Source organism: Tachypleus tridentatus, chromosome 7, assembly GCF_004210375.1.
Source record: "Tachypleus tridentatus isolate NWPU-2018 chromosome 7, ASM421037v1, whole genome shotgun sequence".
NCBI classification, from domain to species: domain Eukaryota; kingdom Metazoa; phylum Arthropoda; class Merostomata; order Xiphosura; family Limulidae; genus Tachypleus; species Tachypleus tridentatus.
This window is the reverse complement of record NC_134831.1, coordinates 181464695-181480891: the sequence shown is the minus strand read 5'-3', so window position 1 is coordinate 181480891 and position 16197 is coordinate 181464695. Positions and strand designations below refer to the sequence as shown.

The following is a 16197-nucleotide window of genomic DNA, read 5'->3' as shown; positions in this document are numbered from 1 at the left end:
TCGTTTCACGTGTACCTCAGTTAATTATCCCATTGAATTATTTATGTATATTGTTTAGAGTTATCAGTCTTATTAACCGTTTCTCGTATTTAAAAACAAGCGAACAAAACAAGTGAAAAAACAAAATATTGTTGAGGTTACTTTACTACTTTATCGTAGTGGCAAAACATCAGTGTTATTTATTATAAAGTTGATATATTTCAAAATAGCAAAGCCTTACCCCAGTCTTATTGCTTTTTCTTTTAACACCACTGTTATACAGAAAACAGAGTTTTACAGGTGTCTGTAAGACATTTTCTTTGTCATTTATAATTCATGAGTTGCTGGATAAAGACTCTTGAGATTTTAAGCAAAAACAAAAAACAAAACGTGTTTCGTGCATTTGTATTATCACCTATAAAATTGATTAGTTACGCTTTTTAAAAGAACAATAAACTTCTTGTGATTTTCTTATTTTAATATATTAAAAACACTGACGTAGGTAAAAGGAAACTAGCATACTAAAGCTTCCAAAAGACAACATTAACTTACGTTAAAAAATCCAGATTCCAAAGTGAGCATTCTACATCGTAAACACTTTACATCTCTTTAAAGATTCATATACAAAGTTTCAATTGATGTTTTCTATGGAAAGTGGAATGATGAGTTCTGGTATTCAGTTCAAAGCTTCGTTGACAGAGACTATCACACCCCTGTTGTTGTTGAACTCCTCAGTAGGAAGGGTGGGCAAAGTGAGCCGTCTATCTTGATTCAGTGATAAAATGGTTTATGTATAGATAACCCCTCGTTGTTTTTCAGTTTCTTCCATAAATCACAAGAAATAATTTGCCGTTATTGTTCTTAATTTTAAATAAATAATAAAATATGAAAATTTCTTTCAATGGTCCACTTTGCCTTCCACCACTATATCATTCAGATTTATGTAGCAATCATCATTTTACAGTAGCCCTTCCTTCGTAACACCGTGAAACATTAAATCCAAGTGCTTCAGGTGCTCAACTAGTCTGCGTTCTTGGTCATCCGAGAAAACCTTTCGGAAATGACCCAACTGTTACTTTGAACCATCTACAAGTAGAAAATATATTCACTCTCGTTAAACCACAAACGATAAAAAAATAGATAAAAATAATTACTGATAAAATTATTATTGTTGTTGTTGTTGCTATTGTTACTGTTGTTAAACATTGCTAATTTATTTAGTTGGGCCTATTTATTCATTTAACACAAAGAATCACAACAAATTTGCAACGTTGTTTTATGGTTTTATTAACAATTCAATGGGCAAAGTGAGCCATGGTCGTGGGCATAATGGGCCATGGCGGCTCACTTTGCCTAAAGAGTCATGGCTAAAGAAAATCATCTTGTGCACCTTTTACCTAAAATATATAAAACTTTTGTTCCGTATGAAAAGCCAACTGGACATTCTTTGGGTTGAGTGCGATATGAAGATGCTGAAGTGATGTAGAAACAAGGCATCACGTGATGTTTAGTGAGGGATTTTGGTGAAAATGGTGCAATTTCTTACCTTTCTGTGTTGCTCAGAGGCGCCAAGACTCAGGAAAAGGAAGTTCTAAAATTTTATGACGTCATAATCACTCAATGTGAAAAGCGCGTTTGTGATTGGCTAAAATGTTTTATTATGTAATTAGGCCACGTGGCTCACTCTACCGGCTGGCCCACCCAACCTTCCCCTAAATAAATATCTAGTTCAACTTATTGCCAATTTTATTGTGATAACACTTCTATCACTAACAGAAAGGGGGGGAGTCGTTAGGAAGACAAATGATACCTTTGTGATATGTTATCTTAGATAACATTTACTTATAATGACATTTTAAACTTCCAGCTAACGAAACTGTATGTTTTTAATTTATAATCAGTCATGTTTCCCTGTTTGCTTTTCGTTTGTTTGTTGTCAAGCTCATAGCTACACAAACGACTATCTGAGTATCGAAACCTGGGTTTTAGCGTTGTAAATCTGTAGATGTAACCTGGTTTCCTGGAGGAACACCCACAACTTTAAAGATATGCCATATTAATATATATAACACATACACTGTTTCCCTATAAGAAAATAAACAATCACTCCAGAAAGAATGCTCAAGGTTTGATAAATACAGTGGATGATGAAATAAGTAAAGTTTAATTAATACAGTGAATGATGAAACAAGTGAGGTTTGACCAGTACAATGGATGATGAACTGAGTAAGGTTTGACCAGTACAGTGGATGATGAACTGAGTAAGGTTTGACCAGTACAGTGGATGATGAAATAAGTAAGGTTTGACCAGTACAGTGGATGATGAACTAAGTAAGGTTTGACCAGTACAGTGGATGATGAAATAAGTAAGGTTTGACCAGTACAGTGGATGATGAAACAAGTAAGGTTTGATTAATACAGTGAATGATGAAACAAGTGAGGTTTGACCAGTACAGTGGATGATGAAACAAGTGAGGTTTGACCAGTACAGTAGATGATAAAATAAGTAAGGTTTGACCAATACAGTGGATGATGAACAAAGTAAGGTTCAATTAATACAGTGAATGATGAAACAAGTAAGGTTTAATTAATACAGTGAATGATGAAACAAGTAAGGTTTGATTAATACAGTGAATGATGAAACAAGTAAGGTTTGATTAATACAGTGGATGATGAAATAAGTAAGGTTTGACCAGTACAGTGGATGATGAACTAAGTAAGGTTTAATTAATACAGTGGATGATGAAACAAGTAAGGTTTAATTAATACAGTGAATGATGAAACAAGTAAGGTTTGACCAGTACAGTGGATGATGAACTAAGTAAGGTTTAATTAATACAGTGGATGATGAAATAAGTAAGGTTTGACCAGTACAGTGGATGATGAAATAAGTAAGGTTTGACCAGTACAGTGGATGATGAACTAAGTAAGGTTTAATTAATACAGTGGATGATGAAACAGGTAAGGTTTAATTAATACAGTGGATGATGAACTATGTAAGGTTTGATCAGTACAGTGAATGATGAAGTAAGTAAGGTTTAATTAATACAGTGAATGATGAAGTAAGTAAGGTTTAATTAATACAGTGAATGATGAAACAAGTAAGGTTTAATTAATACAGTGAATGATGAAACAAGCAAGGTTTGAAATAAGTAAGGATTGATAAATACAGTGGATGTTTGTTTGTTTTGATTTTTGAATTTCGCACAAAGCTACTCGAGAGCTATCTGTGCTAGCTGTCCCTAATTTAGCAGTGTAAGACTAGAGGGAAGGCAGCTAGTCATCACCACCCACCGCCAACTCTTGAATTATTCTTTTACCAACGAATAATGGGATTGACCGTCACATTATAACGCCCCCACGGCTGAAAGGGCGAGCATGTTTGGCGCGACGGGGATGCGAACCCGCGACCCTCAGATTACGAGTCGCACGCCTTAACACGCTTGGCCATGCCGGGCCAAATACAGTGGATGATGAAACAAGTAAGGTTTAATTAATACAATGGATGATGAAATAAGTAAGGTTTGATTAATACAGTGGATGATGAAAATCTGATATTAAGAATAAACTTTAAATATTTTATGGTTAGAATTTATAAATATTTGATTCTAACACGTGCTAGTGCATTACTTAGATATTCCTTAGCATATTATATTAATATTTGTTAGTGTATTCTCCTAATATTTGTTAGTTTATTATTCTAACATTTTCTAGTATTTATATTCTCTCAACATGAACATTCCGTGCAATAATAATGTGTGTCTTCTTCTACTTTAAGAAATATACAATATATATATAACAACGTGACTGGCTACAATGAAATGATACTTTAGTAGTTCGTGACGACTATGTTTTCGTCTCTACCTTTTCATTCTTACTGACGAACTTTCGTTCATCTCAGACAGACTAGCGCAGTGTTTTATTTGAAGCATTACGTAAGTTACCTTGAAGTACTTTACACTATAAGTAACAACTCTTTCCCCACAGAAACTTAAACTCCTGGGTGTCTTTCTAACTCTGAAATCTCTAATTACATTAAACTTCTTTCTCACAGTTATAGAAATATCTAAATGTGTAGACTGACATTTATTTCAGTTATTCTAAATGAAAGAGAAATCGACACAAGGAAAACCAAAGATTTTCAGTTTGAGTAACTGGGGTACCCGTCCTCCTGGATAGAAGTTATGAAATGTTATGTTAAAACATAAAAATCTGCTTTCATTATATTTACTTGTAAGAAAATAAAAAAAAAGAAACGCCCACAAAAACCGCAAAAATATTGAAAACTGAAAATTCGCAGATACCTACAATACGGGCCCATTAAGCCTTCATACCACATTAGGTAAATTATTGTCTACACCCTGAGGTATATTGGTGGAAGAAGCAAAACCGCCCCCACCCAAAAAACAACGCAAAGTAGAAAACTGAAAATTTGCACGTGTCTTCCACATGGACTTAATGAAGCTCCACACCAATTTGGACGAGGATACATCAAATAGTTATGTGGACACACAAAAGACAATACTGTTATATTTGTATAGATAAGTAGTTATGAGGACAATCAATAGGCAGTACTGTTGTATATACACTGCTGGCCAAAATCTTAAGGCCAACAAACATAAAGAAAAAATATGCATTTTGCGTTGTTAGACTCAACCACTTATTTGAGTAGAGCTTTGAAAGATGAAAATAAGAAAATAAAAAATAAAAATAAAACACTTTTTAGCATCATTTAATAGGGAAAATGTGAACACTGTGAAATTAGCCTAAATACTAGCTGGTCAAAAGTTTAAGACAATACCAAAACGAAGCGTTAATTGGTAAACACGTAACGAAATTTTGTCATTTCTGTTCAAGCGGGTAAAAACATGGCAAGGTTAATAAGTTGACAGAGTTTGAACGTGGCAGAATTGTCGAGCTGCAAAAGCAAGGTCTCTCTCAACGTGCCATCGCTGGTGAGATTGGGCGTAGTAAAACTGCTGTTACAAATTTCTTAAAAGACCCTGAGGGATACGCACGAGAATTTCAAGTGGTCGGCCCAAGAAAATTTCGCCGGCGTTGAGCAAGAGGATTCGACGGTTTGTCCGGCAAGACACCAACCGATCGTCGAACCAGAGTAAGTTTCAGAATGCAGCTTAAGAACAATAAGACGGCATCTACGAGAGAAAGGCTTTAAAAACCGTAAACGTCTTCAAAAGCCACGCCTCTTTCCACACCACGAAACAGCTCGGTTAAACTTTGTTGAGAAGCTGCAAACATGGGACGTAGAAAAGTGGACGAAAGTTTTGTTCTATGATGAGAAAAAATTTAATCTGGATGGTCCAGATTATTTATATTTATATAGAACACTGCAAGGGTTTATTTCCACCTTTCTGTATCATTTCTTGCTGCTCTTTAGTTCTTCTGGCATGAAGAAGATATAGAGTCAATGGAAGAACAAACTTTGTTTTGCTGAGTATTGATAAGTTACTGCTTCTTCTGTAGCACTGATAGCTCTACTGTAACTCTTTGAATTGAACCTGTAGATTGTACAACTTTTTGTTATCCCACCGTCTCTTGGTCACACTTGGTTCCATTCTCCTGGTGTAGGTGTCCTTTATAAGCCAAACAACGTGTGGAAAGGATATATCTATATTAGAAGTTGTAAAAGAGGCTGTTTATTTTTCAATATTCTCCAGTACTAGTGTGTGTACATGATTTATTCATTGGAATATGTTGAAGTCCATCTTGTGTCTGATGACATCATGGACCAAACTTGCCCATAAAATCCATACTTTATTAGTGGGCCAGTCGTATCCTATTAGTTAATCTGCCGTGCTGTCGAATGACGTTTAAGAACGGTGCTTAACTCCGGGTTCATATCCCATGTTCTTTCAATCTGAGATGCCATTCCATCACAGAATAACCCCTGGCTACATGTTGATGCTATTTATACAGCTAGGTAGGCTGAAACAAGTGGTGTAAAATCACATCTGTCTTAGGAATGGATATCCTCGAACTCATATAGTTTCGGCTGCAAGTCCGTAATATGAACCACTAAATTCTAAGTTTCACTCAAGAGCAGCCCAAGAATTGGCGATTTCTGCTATTTATTAGCCTCTTAGCTCTAAGTTCAAGCTTAGAGAGGGTTAACACATATAACCCTTGTATAGCTTTGGGGAACAAATAACACGGGCCTTCGAATTTAAAATTCATTAAAGTTATTTTGGTTTTAATAACGGAGTTTCTATAACCCAGCTACGTAGATTTCGAAAATAATAATATATATTTTTTCTCTTATGTAAGGATTATTTTACAAATCGGAAAGAAAAAAACAACTATTACTTAGATCAAATTATTATTTCGTTTACCACAATTAAATTTGTTATAATTATGTTTGGGTTCTAGTACAATCGATAAGACTCTGATGTCTCAATTGGTCTAGAGAAATCTATAACTAGTGGTTGTCAACGTTTCAAACATAAGAAAATGTGACCCGATTGCAATAAAATTATTTGTTTATGTAAAAGTATCTATAACGTTTTGTGAAAAATCCGAAAGTGATGGATAAAATGGATATCATTTTTGGACTTAGCGCAATGAATTACATGTAAATATTTGAAGACAATAAAACCATCGCAGGCCTGTGCAATTTTATCCAAAGATTAAACTACATTATAGTAACCTCTAACCGAGCCTTGGTGTTGCCTCTCTAGAAATTCTAACAGAACGCTTCCTCTTGAAACAGCCCGGTATGGCCAAGTGGTTAAGACACTAAACTCGTAATCCGAGGGTTGCAGGTTCGAATCCCTGTCACACCAAACATGCTCACCCTTTCAACCGTGGGGGCGTTATAATGTGAGAGTCAAGCCAACTACTCGTTGGTAAAAGAATAGTCTAACAGCTGGCGGTAGTGGTGATGTCTAGCTGCCTTTCCTCTGGTCTAACACTGCTAAATTAGGGACGGCTAGCGCAGATATCCCTCGAGTAGCTTTGGGTGAAATTCAAACCAATTCTGGTTATATTTTCGGTTTACAAGTCATTTTGTCACTAGGATTTACCATGTACAAGGTATCCTCTCATTGTATTTTTGGTTTACAGGGAATTCATGCATCGCGTTTTTGGTCTATTAAGACAACTTTTCATTACGATTTAAGGAAACGCTCAACTCCTTAAAATTATGTAAGGTTGCTTATCCACAGGAGGTAAAAACAGTGAGACGTATAACAGTAAACACAAACGGCGATTATCTTTACGTTGATTATTAATGCGACATCACAGAGGATCTGAACTCGTGATTTCAGTATCGAGTTTGACATCTGTCAGCTTGGATTAAACTAGCCAAGTTGAAGCGTGACACCAGCCGGAGAAATAAACGTTACTTTATGAATGTCGCCCATCTCGGAACTGATTTGATAGCAGGATGACTTTTTTATCTTCGTATAATTCACACGAACTTCAGTATCTTTAGTAACATTTGCTCTTGATATCTGAGAAAGTTTGAACAAGACATTCACAAAGTTGGTAGACACAGGACGGAAGACTGGTCTAATTAACCGAAGACTGGTCTACTTAACCGAAGACTGGTCTAATTAACCGAAGACTGGCCTAATTAACCGAAGACTGGTCTAATTAACCGAAGACTGGCCTAATTAAGTTTCGATGTTTTTAAAGCAAGCTAATACGAACACCTCAGAACGGCTAGTATGGATATTAGCACTTTTACTACTAAAGAAGAAAACAAGGTTAACCTGAAGATGACCTCGGAAGGTCGAAACACTATTCTCTGCTTTATTAGTAAAAGTGCTGATAACCATGCCAGCCGTTGTGAGATACATTTATATTTCAAGTGGTTTTTCTCGTCACCATGGATCAAGTAATACAAACACCGCAAGTTATAAGATATTTATTGATGTTCTATGGTTATAATCTATGCATAAAAGGACGTGGAACAGCACAAAAACCACTGAAATTTTGTATACAAAAACTTGCGATATAATTCAGTTATATTTATATATATATACACAAATATATCAAAACATCACAAAAAGTCTCAGAAACCTGATTTTTACGTCTTTCTGTAATGCTTCTGATTTATATTAATTTCACTAGCACGTACGTAATGTTTTAACGTTAAGGAAAAACACATTTTGTAAAACAATGATTTTATATAATTCGAAAAACGAGGCAATTTTCACTCTTAAATTTGCAATGAAATACAAATAACTTACAGCACAAAAAAAAAACCTTCATAAATAGTTTTTAATTTTTTACCCTGTACAGTAAGTTATGTGTTTTTGGTTGTTTTTTTTTTTTGCAATTTTAAAATAGAATCAATCTCTCCTTGTTGGATTTCTGTTTGGTTGGTTGTTTTTTAATTTCGCGCAAAGCTACACGAGGGCTATCTGCGCTAGCCATCCCTAATTTAGCACTGTAAAACTAGAGGGAAGACAGCTAGTCCTCACCACCCACCGTCAGCTCTTGGGCTACTCTTTTACCAACAAATAGTGGGATTGAGAAACACATTATAACACCCCACGATGTGACGGGGATTCGAACTCGCGACCCTCCGATTACAAGTCGAGTGCCTCTAACCACCTAAGTCATGCCAAACCAACAAATTAATTAATAAATTTAACCTTTGAAATATTTGTTTTTATTTAGTTTTTTTTATTTTGGTGACGTGATATTTGCTTTAGCTTCGTTAAAATTACACACAATAAAGATTCTAATCTCACCTGATTAATTTAATCTCTATCTTGTTTCTCCGCTTTAGTCTTGGTGACAATCCAGTAGATAAAGTACTGTATACTGTAACTTATGTGCTGTTAGATTACTCTGGTCTGCAGTATAGCTAAACCTTTCTTGCAGTCGACGATATTAAGAAATACGATGTATATTTAATCCTCGAATAACTTTTTTGAAAAGCTTTTTTTTCTTGCTAATCGAAGAAGTTATTTCTTATAAAATCTAGACCTACATTAAATAATCTCTGATTACATATGAACCACCGTGGCTAAGAGTTTAACATACCTGGACTCTGAATTAACTGTTTCATGGTTCGCGTCCCTTTGTCGCAAGATGGATGTTTTACATGAGAGACGATCAAAAATCAATATTCGATTAGACAGGAGATGGTGGCTGATAACGTGAACTAGCTGCCTTCTGTCGAATCTATGAGTAAACAGTTAGGGACAGCTATGCAAAGATAAATGAAGAAAGAAAGAAATGGTAAGGGCGAAGCTATACGTACGCACGTGCGTCTGGATCTAACGTTAAACCAAATATCAAAATGTATACTGTTACAATATCTTATGATTAATTATTTATAGGTTATATATACGCAAAAAATTAATTAGAATGAGCCATTTTAGACATAACTTTCCTGGGGGGATATTCCACCAGTTTCCCACGCTTACCTTCACCTCTGGTTCGAATATATGGGATTTAAATCAGGATTCACGCGCTTGTCTTACCTCCGGTGTTTAGAACAAAGCCTAAATCACTTATTTATATATAGATAAATGAATAATAGAACGATCGGACTTAGTAGTAGATTTATAGATACATAAGAGGTTTGTAGGCTATACCCACCCAAAATTCATAGCTTCCAGAGTTGATACTAGTCACGTTTATATCGTTTGATGGAGTAACAGATAACAGGTAATTTATTTTATATCAGACAAACTTGGCACACGAAAAAAATACTCGTCAAAAACAATTAAAATAATTTATTTTAAAAAGAAGAATCAGCCCTACATTCCCATATAAAATAATTAACAGAGGTGATAGATGGAGCCACTTGGACTTTTGGCGTAGTATTTATACATTCAACGTGCATTGAAACTATTTGTGAAATAGTTTCACAAATAAAGACCAACAATAGAATATGCATCACCTGCCTGGATTAACATAGCACCCACACATGTACAGAAACTTCAACGTATACAAAATTCTGTACTAACTTCAGCATACAAAGTACCACGTAGCACCTCAACCACATTCATGCACAAGTATGCAAACATAGATACAATAGCTGAAAGACTCTTGCATAATTCTCTAAAATATTTCAATAAGAATTGGCACAAAAATGACTTAATGTGTGATCTCGACAGATATCACGTACATGATGTAAATGGTCCTAAATACCTCTCCCCTGTTAACATATATTTAAGAAATGTAGCACAAGCTGGCCACTATCCACTAGACACTTAGTCCTTGTTTCTTTTTATTTTTATAATTATTATTTTCTTTTTTTAATCATTATTATTATTATTATTTTTTCTCTTCTCTTTTTTGAATTATTATTCAAGTATTGAATAATAATAATTATTATTACTTTCTTTTCTGTGTGAGTGTTTGTGTTACTACAAGTAGTAGTAGCATTCTCTCAATCGAGAAAAGGAGAAAAATACAAAAAATATATATATATATGAAAATACAAAAAAAAAATTAAATGGAAAAAAACAAAAACTTCTTGTTCGTCCATGCATGGACTGAGCCCTGAAATGGACCTGAGTATGATGTTATACTTTTACTCTGGCCCAAAGCTTAAAAAAACAAAACAAAAAAAACCCTAAGACAGACGCTATAATCGTTCGGGAGGGAGGAAGAGGTCAAATGTACCTGACCCTCCTGGGTATTTAACAACATCAATACCCAAATACCCACACAGTCAAACTCACTATTTGTGAAACGACAGTAATTTGATATGATAGTTACCAGATCTATTACAATATTTTTCCTTCTGAGTCTATATAAAACTGTCTTCTTGAAAATATTCCAGCACAATAAAATTCGTCCAAAGTATTATAGTTTAAGGCCCAAGGTATTTCTCATTTGTTCTCAAAGTGAGTTTAACATTAGTTTCATTCTTTTACACCATTTATCTTGATATCAAAAGATTACCCCTACAGCCACTATTAATACTCAGTACTTCATGTTAATATACACAAATAGATTATCTGTGCTCTTATTAATATACACTAATAGATTATCGGCACTTCATGTTAAAATACACCAATAGATGATCGGTGCTTTATGGTAATATACACCAACAGATTATCGGAACGTCATGTTAATATACATCAATAAGTTATCTTATTTTTTGTTAGCATACACCAATAGATTATCTGTACTTCATATTAATATATATCAATAGAATATCATACTTTTTGTTAATATACACATATAGATTATGGTACTTCATGTTAACATACAAAATTGGATTATCGGTACTTCATGTTAATATACACCAATGATTATCAGTACTTCATGTTAATACACCAATAGATTATAGTACTTCATGTTATTATACCAATAGATTATAGTACTTCATGTTATTATACACCATTAGATTATCTGTCCTTTTAGATAATATACAATAATAGATGATCGGTACTTCATGTTAAAATTCACTAACAGATTATCGGAACTTCATTTTAATGCAGACTAATAGACTATCGGTACTTCATGTTAATATATACCAATAGATTATAGAACTTCATGTTAATATACACCAGTAGATTATAATACTTCATGTTAATGTACACCAGTAGATTATCTGTACTTCATGTTAATATATACCAATAGATTATCAGTACTTCATTTTAATATACACCAATAGATAATCTGTACTTTATGCTAATATACACGAATAGATTATCTGTACTTCATGCTAATATACACGAATAGATTATCTGTACTTCATGTTAATATAGAACAATAGATTATCAGTACTTCATGTTAATATACATCAATAGATTATCAGTACTTCATGTTCATGCAAAAAAATGTAGTTAATTTTTAAACATTCATATAAATAAAGATTTAACAGTGGCGATTTGTGCTAGACAGATAAGACGATAGACAGAAGTTGGATAGAAAATATTAGTATTTTAATAAGGTTTTTTTTAGGTTATTGGATACTTCATGAAAATCAACAATATCTCTTTTTAAACATGGATGTAAAGAGTTGTGATCATACGTTAGTTACGTAATAGATAAAGTATGTTTCTAAATGAAACTAATCAAACACAGGTACCAATTAACGTTCGATAAGGAATAGATGGCTTCGAAGCTAACGTGTTGTTCTGTTAGAGTATCATTATAGAATCCTCTCCAATGACACGTTTTTGCGTCTTCCCCTTCCTGTTTCTTTTATTTTTGTATGGTTCTAGCTGATGTATTAAACAGATGGTAGGGGTAATAAGTTATTCTTGTTTTTTATTAGATTTTTTTAGGATACATTTCGGGTTTACACTTTAGATATGTTCATGTGTCCTCGTTGGTCGTTGCTCTAAACGATTTGTATTCGAAGGTCATTAGCCTTCAAGATCACGTTTGTTAATTGGTTCTTAATTTGTAGAGAACGTGACACGCTGGGGAATCACATATTTGATTTTAACAAATCAGTCTTGTGATTAGCTGGAGTCTTTATCCCCATTTACTAGTGAACCTTGTATTTACTGTTGTTGTTTTTTTCTAATTTCGACAGTTTTCGTTTTCCGCCAATCAAAGAATCTGGTTTTATGACGTCATATCTTGCATTTTATTTTATTTGATATCGGTTTCCTTAATTTTGTATAATATATTTTCATTAGTTTGTGTGTGTGTGTTTTCTTATAGCAAAGCCACATCGAGGTATCTGCTGTGTTCACCGAAGAGAATCGAACCCTTGAATTTAGTGTTGTAACTCCGAAGACTTTCCGGTGTCCCTCCAGGAGACCTTTTGTAAGTTTAACAGCTGAAATGATTGGATTTATTTTTGTGCTCTTAAAGATAAATTCGTGAGGGTTTCGGGGTTGTAATTTCCTAGTATACGTTTATATACAAAATGTTTTATGTATTAAAATGTGTACTTTTGTTGTTCATGACCTGAGCACATTGTTCGCGTCAGTTCTCCTATTTCTCACTGGGCCATCAAAATACCCTTTCACCAAAGTTGCTATCGTTTTGCGAAACGTGAAGTGGATTGTTTATATTGTATTTTGTTTTGTTATCTCCCCACCTCTTTTAGCTTTGTGTGAATAAATGAGTTTGTACTGGCAGCTTAGCCTGACCCGTATAGTATAATTTGTGTAAACCAGTATATTTTTATTTTTAAAAGTTGAAGCTTATTCAACTCATGACGAAAGATAATGTTTTGTGTTTTCTTTTTGTCTGAGATCAGAATTAATCTTGTGTCAAACTACAATACACTCTGTATTCATTTTCATTGTCCACTGAGTAGGCTCAGTGGTACTCTTAATATGTTATAAGGATTAAAATCGAGGTTCGATCCTTATGGCGGGAAGACGCAGATAGCCTATTGTGTAGCTTTGCCTTTAACAACAAATATATATATATATATTTCATCTCCTTTACCCTTCTTCCTACAGTTTCGACGACAAGACTTAAGGCTTATAACGCTAAAAGCTGGTTGTCGATACCTGTGATGGGCGCAGCATAGATAGCCCATTGTGTGGCTTTGTGCTCAAGAACAAACAACCAAAGGTATTTCTTCTTTTGTTTTGTTTTTAAAGAATATTCTTTTATTAAGAATCAGTGCTCTGTATTTGAAGTTTAGCTGAATTCTACTCGTGTTACAATTCAGTTGATAGTTTTTACTGTGGTTAATGTTTATACACTCACAGTAACAAGAGCTCACGTTACTACCCGGCTTCTTTGTGGCTCAGACTTGGCCAGTGCGGTTAGCGGTATGACAACTATGCCTATTTCTTGGAAACGTCGACATCTCCTCAACTATGAAGATGTCACCCCACGCAGCTCTGTGCTCGTCCTCTCCAATGGTTGCCATTGGAAACATTCCTGTGGCAGCTTAACTCGGCTGGATTAAATGGCTTGTCATCACCCGCGGGCGGCCTTGGTCGGCTAAGATGGTCCACCGAGCACCGTGGTGACTCCTGTCTGATAGCCTGAAGCTCGGGATTGCCGAGGATCTGCGGCTGTTTGATGCACAGTGGGGTATCCAGAACGAAGAGGATTTTTGTTTTCTTGCTGATTCGGTACACGATAGTATCCATAGACCGTGACCTCCAAGACAAAAAAAAATCACATAAGTAGTCTTGATCTATTTATGACATTAATTATGAATTCAGTGTTCCTAACTATTTAAAATAATGAAAGAGAGAGACGTACTTGCGATCCAATGTTACATATTCGTCTTTTAAAATATCCTATCATTGTCGTTGTTGTTTTCACGTTACATGACCTTTACACCCATCTTGACCTCAATGTCATTCATCTTACACGGTCGTAATCTGGTAATTTACTAATTTTTGTGTTAGATATATATATATATATATATTTAAGCTGTTGTTCGTGTCAAAATGTTTTTGTGTTTTGTGAGGCTGGGAACCATTTTGGCGCACAAATGAGTTGTAAATATTGTTTGTTTGTTTTGTAAAGGTTAAACACAGAGCTACACAATGGGCTTTCTGTGCTCTGTTAACCACGAGTACAGGAACCGGGTTTTTAACGGTGTAAGTCCGCAGACATGCCACTGAGTGGTTGGCTTTTAGTATGGATGCAGATAGTTTAGATTAGTGAGTTGTGAATTTCGCATAAAGCTACACGAGGACTACCTGTGCTAGCCACCTCTAAGATAGCACTGATAGACTAGACTCTTGGGCTACACTTTTACCAACGAATAGTGTGATTTACAGGGATATTATATCACCCCCTCATTGCTGAAAGAGCGATCATTTTCTATGAAGAGAATTCAAGCCCTGGTTATACTAGTAGGCCAGAGTACAGATACTTAACCTTGACAAATGCCTTTATTTATACATTTTTAGAGATGACGAATCAGTCAAATTCGCAGTTGTTAGAATTGCGTACATTTTCACTGCAAGGTAATTGCTACAAGTTCTTTCAAGGTTAATGACTATTCGAACAATTATTGTATCAAGAACAATTTCCTGGCCTGACCTGGTGGTAAGGAAATTCTGCTCGCAATTTACGGGTCGTAGGCTCTAATGACGTCATCGAACACGCCTATCTTTTCTCTAGTGGGTTTTTTTTATAACGTTATGATAAATCTCAATATTCGTTGGTTGTTGTTGTTTTAAATTAAGCACAAAGCTACTCATTGGGCTCTCTGTGCTCTGCCCACCACGGGTATCGAAATCCGATTTTTAGCATTGTAAGTCCGCAGACATACCGCTGAGCCACTGGGGGCATATTCATTGGTAAAAGAGCAGCCCAAGAATTAGCGGTGAGTGATGTTGGTTAACTGCATTCTCTCTCTCCAGTCTATTACTTCAAAATTAGGGATTGCTAGCACAGATAGTCTTCCTGTAGCTTTCTACCAACAAACAAACGAACAAAAGAAAAGGAGACTGTTAGTTAAACACAATCTTAGAGAAAGATCAGAGCAATGGCGACACCCAAAATATGTCTTGGTTGTGCGCCATTTTTGTATCTAGAATTAAAATACTAAAGCGGATGCTGTCACGTATTAAAAGCACCCAGAGCACTAAATGGACGAAACGCAATGTTGGCCTGTCTTGCGAGAATAGGAGAGTCGACTGCGTAAAATAATTGTTCAAAGCACGCAAGCGGGTGTGCGTCGTAAGGATCACCTGAAATGTTTAATCTTAATGCTATTACGTTTAAGACCCCCAGTGTCTCAGTGACATGTCTGTGGACTTACAATGCTAAAAACCGGGTTTCGATACCCGTGGTGGGCAGAGCACAGATAGCCCATTGTGTAGCTTTGTGCTTAATTCAAAACAACAAGAATTATGTTTAAGGTATCGCCTTGGGAGAAAACAAACACTCATTTATCAAGAACATTTTAAATTATTTATAGCTAAGAGCCAAACCTCACTCGAAGGACCAGGCACTGATACAAAGCAGAAGGTATGAAAAAGGTTTGCATATTTTGATGAATTGTATTTTAGGTTTTAATTTCTTGTGAGGTAGAAATTTATTTTGATATTTTAATATCTTTGTCTGAAACAACAAAAGAGCGAACCGAGTGTAAAATTATCATTTGTTTGTTTGTTTGCCATTAAGCAGAAAGTTACACATTAATCTATCTGTACTTAGATGATCACGGGTATCAAAACACTATTTCTCGCGTTATAAGCCATCATGTTTACGGTTAGGGAAGAAAGGTGGTGGTGGATTGGCTAGAACTATATTTATCAGATTTCCGTAAACACAATAACTTTCGTCTGCCACGTGAGAGCACAATAATTTCCAACCGCCAGGTGGCAGCACAGTTGAAATATT

General features: G+C 35.1%; 1 long non-coding RNA gene across 1 annotated transcript in view; it reads left to right on the top strand.

Annotated features, from left to right (window-relative positions):
* The window catches only part of LOC143258254 (uncharacterized), a 105575-nt gene that overhangs the window by 35109 nt on the left and 54269 nt on the right, over positions 1–16197 (top strand). Inside the window, exons 2-4 of the long non-coding RNA XR_013032232.1 lie at positions 12586–12690; positions 13338–13452; positions 15773–15822. This is a non-coding gene — a long non-coding RNA (uncharacterized LOC143258254). The remainder of the gene's footprint in view (positions 1–12585; positions 12691–13337; positions 13453–15772; positions 15823–16197) is intronic.